Here is a 9,895-nt window from a genome sequence, read left to right as displayed (position 1 = left end):
TGAATGAATACCTCATGGTAACGAAGAGAGTATTTATAGCCGAAGAGTGTGGGAAGAGTGATTGGGCCAGCTGCCCTTAAGAAGATGCTCTCGTAACCACCTGGACACATGTCCTCTTTTGATAGGTTTGCTTTATACGTTGCATGTGCATGTATAACCACCTGGACACGAGTCCTTTTGATATAGGTTGATGGGCAACACTGGCCATGTGCACGGTTATAACGGCATTGCCAGGTGTCCTTTATTGATTGGTTGAGAGGTCACGTATTGCCCAAGAAAACATCTTGGTAGATCTTCTGGAAGTTATTTGACTGTTGACAGCTGTTCCCAAGGTAATACCTCACAGTCATTAACGCGGAAGAAGGTTCCTTCTTGCGGATGACTCCTGAGGGTGCCAAGGTGCTTCCGCATGTTCTCCGAGGGTGTTCTCCGAGGCCAATAATATGTTATTTATAAGTCCTCTCTTGCTGATGGTTTTATAATTTGTTGCTTCACCGCAATGCAAATACACACAAATGAATAATTTCATAATTTGTTGTAGCCACAAAAAAACAACTTAATCCTGATGGTTTTACTATAAACTTCATAATCCATGCTATATTACTATAATTCAGTTGAGCAAATTCAAAAGCACATCAAAATCTATCGTAGTTATCCATCTCATAACAATCCTAGAGATTTTACTATAAACTTCAATCTTGAACAAGTCATATCAAAATATAGTCTTAGTTACCAAACAATTAGAATTTTACAATATCATATATTACTATTTGTATCTAAAACATCAAAACTCATAAGCCAATTAATAAAGATGGGTGCTTTACCAATCTACAAAAGTATGTAACTTTACTTAAATAAGGAATGGACATTACACGATATTAGATTCACTATTCTAAAATCGTATAAACTACACAGATAAGAAAGATAAACATGTTGATTTAATATTAATCTGATTAAGATGTGGTTTCACTTAATGAACGGTCATTAATTTGGTTTCGCGGCCAGGTTCTTTTCCAAACTTTCGGTCGACCGGTTTCAAATATTTCAACCCGTAATGAACGGTTTATGCCCAAAACGGGCCGTATAAAACCGGACCGACCTGTAACATCTAATTTTATATCATATTTAAAAAAAACGAACACTAATTTTAGCTATTAGTTCAATCTAAATTAGTTATATTTGTGTTTTTCCTCTTTGTTGGCCAGAACTCAGAAGTGTATCGCCCGCAACTCCACTCTATATGCTTAAAACTAAGATGCGTCAATCATATGAAAAGTTGTGTTAAAGATGTATTATGTATTTTCAAATTGTCTCTTTTATTTTAAGCTTATGTGTTTTATATAAGATCCTAAGAAAGTTTAACCCATGAAACTAAATCGGAACAAAACCGTTTGTAATGGTTCGGTTTTTGTTTTCAACGGTTCAGTTTCGTTATCAATCATCAAAACCGTTACTCGCGGTTTGTTTTACCGTTTAACCTAAAAATCGTCAAAACTGGACCATGATCGCACAACACGTAATCACACATGCCACATGTTTAGCTTAACACAAAGAATTAGGAATCGAGTTTCCAATTCATAAGAAATTAATAATCTAATTTTTAATCATACTTGTCAACTAAAAGAGTAACATGTATATGAAATTGAATTGGGTTATTGAAACTGCCATCGATGGAAGAGTATACGATTAGCAGTGGGCTCAATTGTATTAACATATATATGAAAAAAAAATGAAAATTGATGGCTAAGGTTATTTCAAATCGGTTAGGAGAACAATTAGGGAAATGGGAGAAAGTTTCTATAGACTTTATAACTAAGTTACCCAAGACTACTAGTGGATGTGATACTATCTGGGTAATAGTAGATTGCTTGACGAAATCAGCGCACTTCCAAAGTAATCGAGAGACCGGCAAGATGGATGGATTTGTACGTATTTATATAAAGGAAATTGTTGCACGTCATGGTGTGTCGATCTCAATTATATCGGATTATGATGCTAGATTCATGTCAAACTTTTGGAAATCGTTACAAAGGCGTTGGGTACGCAACTTCTTATGAGCATGACTTATCATTCCTAGACCGATGGTCAGAGTGAACGAATGATATAGATATTGGAGGATATGCTTAGAGCATGCATCATTGATTTTGGAAACAATTAGGAAACTCACTTACCCTTATTAGAATTCTCTTATAATAATAGCTATCACACGAGTATAAAAGCAACACCTTTCGAAGCTATCTATGGAAAATAGTGTCGATCACCACTCCGCTAGGCGGAGGTGGGTGAAAGTCAACAAATGGACCAAAGATAGTTCATGAAATGAATAAAAGAATAGTTCAATCAGTAAGCATATAGTGGCAACTCGAGATCGTCAGAAGAGCTACACCGATAAGCGCTGAAAACCATTACAATTCGAAGTTGGAGACAAGGTACTTCTAAAAGTGTCACCTTGGAAATGTGCCACCCGCTTTAGGAAGAGAGGAAAGCAAAAAACCGTATTGTGAGGGACCATTCAAAATTGTTGAATGGACTGGCCTAGTAGCATATAGATTGAATCTTACTAAAAAACTCCGTGGAGTCCGAAATGTTTTCCGCGTGTTAAACCTCAAGATGTGTTTAGTAGACCAAATTCTGTTAGTTCCACCGAAGAATTTGGAAGTCGATGAACAACTGTGTTTTGTGGGAGAACATGTTGAGATCATGGATAGAGAAGTCAAGACTCGTAGGTATAGAAAAACTCCAATTGCTCGGGTTCGTTGAAACTCTAAGCGTGGACCAAAGTTCAAGTGGGAGCGCGAGGATTAGATGAAAGAAAAGTATCCTCACCTATTTAAACCCAATGCTAAACCCATGGTATGATTTAAATTTCGGGATGAAATTTCTTTTAACAACGGGATGATGAGACAATCTGAAAATTTCTTTACATTTCTTTCTTTCCTTTCTAGCCATTAAGCAACATTACACAATTTTCAGGACGATAATTCTTTTAATAAGGATATGATGTGACAACTGCCAATTTTCATGTTAACTCCGTTAATTAAACTCTGTTAATTTCGCTAACTCCGTTAGAAAATGCACATGCATGTCCCGTGTCACGTGAGCATACAAATGAGTTTGTCCGAGTACGTTGGCGGTCTAATAATTATGGCAAGCTACAAATAAAAAAAATGAAAATACATTTAGATAGATATATATATGTATGGTATGTGAAATATGAACTTGTCACACATACTATATGCTACATGTAACATTTGCTATTTTTTAAACCCGATAACCCGATCCGTTTAAATTTTTTTTATTTTCAGGAAAGATTATTTTATTATTATGATATTTATCGTCGATTTTTTTTGTTAAGTTACAACCTCGATTTCTACGCTATATTATTACTATTATTGAATCATAAATAATTCATTTCAGGTTATTAACATTATTACATATGTGCAAATACGTAATCTATGTTCATTTCATTGTTTACATGTGTAATAGTTAATTTGACATGTTGAACCGGGTTTGTATATATTAATATTTTAACATGTAACACAAATAATTATGGTTATCTTAAATTTTTATCCTAAGTATTTTATGTGGCATCTTTTATTAAAAGAAGAGCATCATTCTAGCATATTCCAAACACAGCTTTCTCTCCAAGACTTACCTACTTAACCCCTTTCTAATCACAACTATAAATACACCCTTATTGTCATCATTTTCCTTTGCTCATTCTTCTACTTGTCTCTCCAATAATAATTCTTCCAATGAAGTTTTTAATTTATATTTTCTTGTGTTTATTCATCTCAAGATCACAAGGTAGACATAAAGTTTTGTTCATATTTTCTTGTCTTTGTTTTTTGTTTCTTCTTATTTTCTTATTGTTATGATGGTTCTAATGACCCCACATTGTCTATACACTATGGTTTATAGGCTGGATGAGACAAAGAATATAAGGTTGCAAGATGATCCTTAACGGTCACACCTTAACATGTTCTTACTTTCTTGAAGTTTTTGTTTGTTTTATTTATTTTAATTCAAAACCATTAGGATTTTGTGATACATGACCAAACTTATTGTATTTATCATACCACAAGTGGTTCATAATTTTTATTATCAGAATTCATTCCAAAGCATCAAAAACATTGTTGTTTACAATGTTTCAGATTTGACAGCAGAATTGTTCCACAATAGTCAAACACTAACTTGGTCATATAAAAATGGAAAATTCAAGTAAAAGCCTATAATTAACTTTATTGAGTTAAGGTTCTAACGACTCTTTATTTGTGTGTTTATTCTTTCGTATGGAGTCACAATCATTATTTAGAAATTAGTGAGCATATTTGTACTCTCTGTGAATATCGACCGTTTTCCTATCTCGGGTCCGAATCAGGGAAAAATTTCTAAAGAAAAGTTGTTCCTTACACATTAATTTAGTTGACTGGTGATTTTATAATTTTTGAGAAGTTATTGATAGTTTTAAACATTTATGCAATTGGTGACATAAATATTTCTGAAAATGATTTCGTTTTTCTTGTTTTTTTGTCAACTTCTAGTTGTGTTATTTTAATACATATATGTTTCTTTGACCTATATTTATCCAAAATATTCTAAAGAAGCCTTACTTGGATTTAGGGATTAGTCATTAGGACTCACCCAAACTTAACCAAAGATCCGTTCTTTTCATTCACCAATCAAGGTGAGTAATCACACTCCCCTTTTTACTATTTTACATTTTGGGGGTTGTATGCGTACACAAATTTATTATTTACTTATTCTACAAGTATATACTCAAACACAATTCCACTATTTGCGTAGTTGTGATATTGCTCGATTAGTTGCTAAATTACTATGTGTTTACAGTTTTTATGGTTGGTTGGTATCTCATCCTCATCCTTATACTCATCCTCATAGTATGTGATGTGTTAAAAGTAGTTATAAAATTATTAACTAAAATTATGCTAATCTTGACACTAAGTAATAAATCTATACTCTTCACTTCACTAAAACTACTAACCGACAAGTGAACCAGTCGACTCTAGTAGAACTAAGTAAGTCCGGATATAAAACCCACGAGACTCTTTTAAATTACGTTAACTAGCTAACTAGACTCAACTGACTGACTCGACTATTTATTTATATTCTTTAAGGGGGTTTTACTAAAATACTAATTTTAAACTAATTAAAACTAATTAAAAAAAATAGACACTACTTAACTTATGACTCAGATTTAATTCAATCAACGACAAGTAACCACCTAGGCTATAATCCATAATGTATTAATTATCAACTAGTTGGAAAATGCATGTTATGGATCCGGGATCTTAAATTATTCACTTAAGGGGAAAACAATCAGGAACCCTCTACCCTTCTCAAAGAGACACCTATGGAATCCTAATAAGCTATTAAAATTAACGGTATAATTAGACTAACTTACGGTCGCTAATATATTTTATGACAAGTACATCTATAAGAAATCCCACCTTACGGTGCGGAAATCAAAGGCTGTTTAAAGTATTCACTCAAGTAGATAAACAAGGCTGAAACCAAACATAGACTGACTTCTTTAGAAGAACTAAATCTAGCAATTCAAACAACCAAGACTTATCATATAATCTATCACCTTACATCTATTTAGATTAGCAGCACACTTAGGTATGCTTGATTTATTGATATCGTTTCTATGGTATTAATGCATATCAACCACAAATTAGTAAAAAACACATAGTAGATGATCTAATAGAATCCTATCATATGACAAACAATCACCAAAGAAACTGTGAAAGAATAAAAACTCATCAATCAATTCTAAGCGCACACACACACACATAAAATGAATATCAATAAACCTTTTACTCAATCATAATTCCATAAACGAAAGCAAAATGCAAACTAAAATCCAACGTAAAAAAAAGTTCATCATACCTAAATGGTTTAGGGGTTCAGCCAATAACCATACTCAAGAACGAAACAAATAAATAAGCTTCAAAAACTGAATCAATAAAGAAAACAATAAAATCAAACCGAATAAAAAGATTGTTTAGATGAGTAAGTGTTGAACACAAACGCTCTCCGCTCGATCCTAGATGCTTTTCTCTTGTTTTTCTTTCTTTTTACAATCAACAGCTTCTGTCTTTGGCGGCTCTCAATTCAAATAATCAAAAATCTACTCAAAATATATATTATTCTCCATTAAATATGTTGTGGATAGCCGACTTCCATCAAACCAAGCGTAAGCCATTTAATTCTATTGTGGGTTGTGTTATCTTTTTTGGTAGGCCACATAACAAATTATTAAACCAAGTAATACATGACCCTATGTCTTTCCTTCTTGTTCAACTTGATCCATGTTGACTTGTTGTAACATCCTAATTTCGATAATAATAAATAAAAGAATTTTGTTCACTTAATGGTGTGTTATTATTTAGTTAAGTTACATAAAATAATAGAGTGTGAGCGTTGACAAAAAAAGATAAAATAAGAGATGGCTATGGGCCTTAGGTCCATGGGCTTAGGGGTATATAAACACCCTAAACCCTCATTCCTATATTTAGCCTCCAAAACACACTCAAAAACACACAAAAACACTCCTCTTTCGTTTTGGCTCATATCCGAATCTAAACCAAGAAGAGTTTCGGTTAGATCTTCATTATACAAGCAAGAAACACGTCTAGATTCATGTGTTGAATTAGACCCGAGGTTAGAAGTGACCCAAAAAGTTACGTTTTTAGGCTAGAGATTAAGTTTTGAGTTCGGTTTGCCCTAAGAATCGATACTAAGGAAAATCGGGCCTTATTATGTAAGAAAATGTAAGCTTGAACATAAAAAAGAAGTTTGGAATGAAACATTACAAACGAGTGACGTTCGAACTCTGTTAGAGTGAGAAAAATGAAGTTGTATGGCCCAGAACTCGTTTTATCAGTAAAACGGGCATAATGGGATGTAAAGTTATGATTAGGAATGGAAATACATGAAAAACCATATTTGAATCGAGTTTTTGAGAAACACGATTCGTTTGGAAATTAAATCAAATCGAACTTGAAACGATTCGAATCGAATTGGAAGAACGAGTCGAATCAAAGTAGAAACGAATCGAATTGAATTAAAAGTCGATTGAAAACTTGATTCGATTGGTTTGAAAACTTGATTCGATTGGTTTAAAAACTCGATTCGAATGGTTTAAAAACTCGATTTGAATGGTTTAAACATTAGTTTTTTGATGAAGTTTACAGTAAAGACTTATTAATGAAAATCAAAATTTTCAGTTTAAACTTCAGTTTAACAACAGCCAGGGGTTATGCCCCTTCTTCTAGGGGCTACCGCCCTTGAACCTCGCTGCTAGGGGCATTGCCCCTGGCCGCTGTTAGCTAGGGGTTTCACTAACATAGAATATGATATAGTAGAAGTAGTTAATTGATACATATGATTATTACACAGTTAGCCGTGCAAAACTAAGGAGGAGTATTACCGGTAACTCATAAAGGAATAGGACACATGTGAGTTTTTAGCCCCATTTCCTTGTTATGTTTTCGAGGTTGTGTGCATACTCGATGTGATTAGTTAATACACTTACCTTAAGTGGTAAGTTTATGAATGATATATGTATGATATAGAAAAGATTAAGGGTATGTATGATAGTGTGTGTGTGTGTGTATATTTATATATATATATATATATATATAAAGAAATGTATGTATGGTTATGAGGGTGGCAGACCCTAATAACATCTATAAAAGAAGGGTGACAGACTCTATTAGTATATGTGAATGGAGGGTTGCAGACCCTAATAGTATATGTGAAGGGAGGATGACAGACTCTAATAATATATGTGAAAGGAGGGTGGCAGACCCAAATAATATCTGTGAGGTTATAGGGCGAAAGACTCTTTAAAACGTATAAGTATGTATGTAAAAGTAAGATTATGAAGGTATGAAAGTAAGAATGAAGGTATGTACTTGTGTATGTACAAAGGAAAGTAAAGCAAGTTAAGTATGTAGTATGTGAATGTAATGTATGTTTCCTGATTAACTGGAACTCACTCAGCATAGCTGACTTTTAGTATGCACGCATGTAAATAGGCTAAGGCAGCTAGCTAGAATGAAGACATGTGGCATTTGACTGAAGAGGTTGGCATCTTGAGAAGAATGTTATGATGTTCTAATATGACTTTTTGTATTATGTTTAAAGACAAGAGTTCGATTTTTATGGAAATATATGAATGATTATGTAATATATGGTTGAAGTTTAATGTTTTCCCGAAAGTTTTTGTAAGTCCCGAATCTGGATCACTATAGTATGATATCAACTCGAACACGATATTTGTGCGGAATCCAAATACCATGGTGTTTCAAGAACAATAATACGAAATAATATAAATATGATGAACACATTAATATTCCAAATGCACAAGATTATATTTACAAATCGTCTGGTACATGAGATTACACAAATTAGTATTGCTCTCTTGATGGTGACTATGAAAGTATGAGAGAGATCTGGTTAGTCTCACCTAATTATCAAATAAAACATGCTTTATATAGTTAGCATTTACAAGAGGCCCAATGACCAAGCCCAACTAAGCCCAAACAGAAATCAACATGAATTCTGTATTGCTAGCCCTTCCCAATCGAAATCCATAGGGATTTCGTTATTACATGCTCCAAGCCATAAATTCCATCTTGTATAATACTTCGACTCTTCTAGATTATTTCTCTCTTGTCTTGATAATGTCATGGTCTTTTGATATGCGTCAGTCTAACCAAATCGTGACCCAACAGTTTTAATTCAATCTAATATTAGAACTATGTTTATGAGTAAATCCAATGTTAAAATAGGGCACCGGGACCGGGGCCTTACACCTGTAAGTGGATTTTCCCACGTGATGATCTGACATTATTATCACAACAACATAAAATTTCAAGTGATATATATATATATATATAAACCATTTTTTCACCCGCTCACTAATATTACTATTCATCAAACCCATGACTTTTAGCCACACACGTCTTCACCGCTTTCTCTCTTTCTAAGGGTATGTGTAGTGGACTACAATTTGGGGCGAAAAATGGGCAAAAGGGGCTCCGACACCGCTCTGGGGAGGGGAGGGGGGACGAGGGGCTGTGCGATGAGAATTTATCGCCTGGGTGTGTTTAGATTTAATGCTATTATATTAGTATGTGTGTGTGTGACATACATACATACATCTATCCATCCATCCATCCATCCATACATACATACATACATACATACATACATACATTTGCTTACTAGGCACCACATGACACAAATCGCCCCATTTTGTAGCTCCTCCACTACAGCTAGCTCAATTCTCAACCACGCAAAACAACTCATTTCGTCTCGATCAAACTCTGAGAAACCCTTATTACTTTCCCCGATCGTGTTATCCTTTGCTTCTCTCTCACTTTTCAAACTAACAGAGACAAAGAAAGAGACATATGAAAACGGCTATAGCTCTATTATCCTAAATCGTGTACCGACTGTAACAATCTCTCTGTTGACTCTCATGCTCTAACCTACAGTAAATATGAAATCTTTGTGTTATATGACTCATGTGTTGATCACTGTTTGTTTCTGTTACAGGAAACTCTGTTTTTGTCACCAATTGGTTCAACGTATAATTATTGGGTAAGTGTTTTATAATAATTTAAGTTTATAAATTTTATTAGGTTCCTTCTTAGCTATTGATTAGGGTTAACTTTTGGTTATTAACTTATTATTATGCAGCCACGTACAGAGATGGTATTCATTGGTTTGTATATGACTGTCTGTGTGCTATAGAAAAAACACTTGCTCATGGATTGTGTTAATTTGCTGTTGTTGCTGATGAATTTTGTGTAATAGTGATTTAGATCACACACATGTTACATAGTAAAAGGTTATTGAA

This window comes from Bidens hawaiensis, unplaced genomic scaffold (assembly GCF_021521415.1).
Source record: "Bidens hawaiensis isolate Kalapana, Puna unplaced genomic scaffold, B.hawaiensis_p1.1 tig00006395_1, whole genome shotgun sequence".
NCBI lineage: Eukaryota > Viridiplantae > Streptophyta > Magnoliopsida > Asterales > Asteraceae > Bidens > Bidens hawaiensis.
This window is presented reverse-complemented; position numbering follows the sequence as displayed.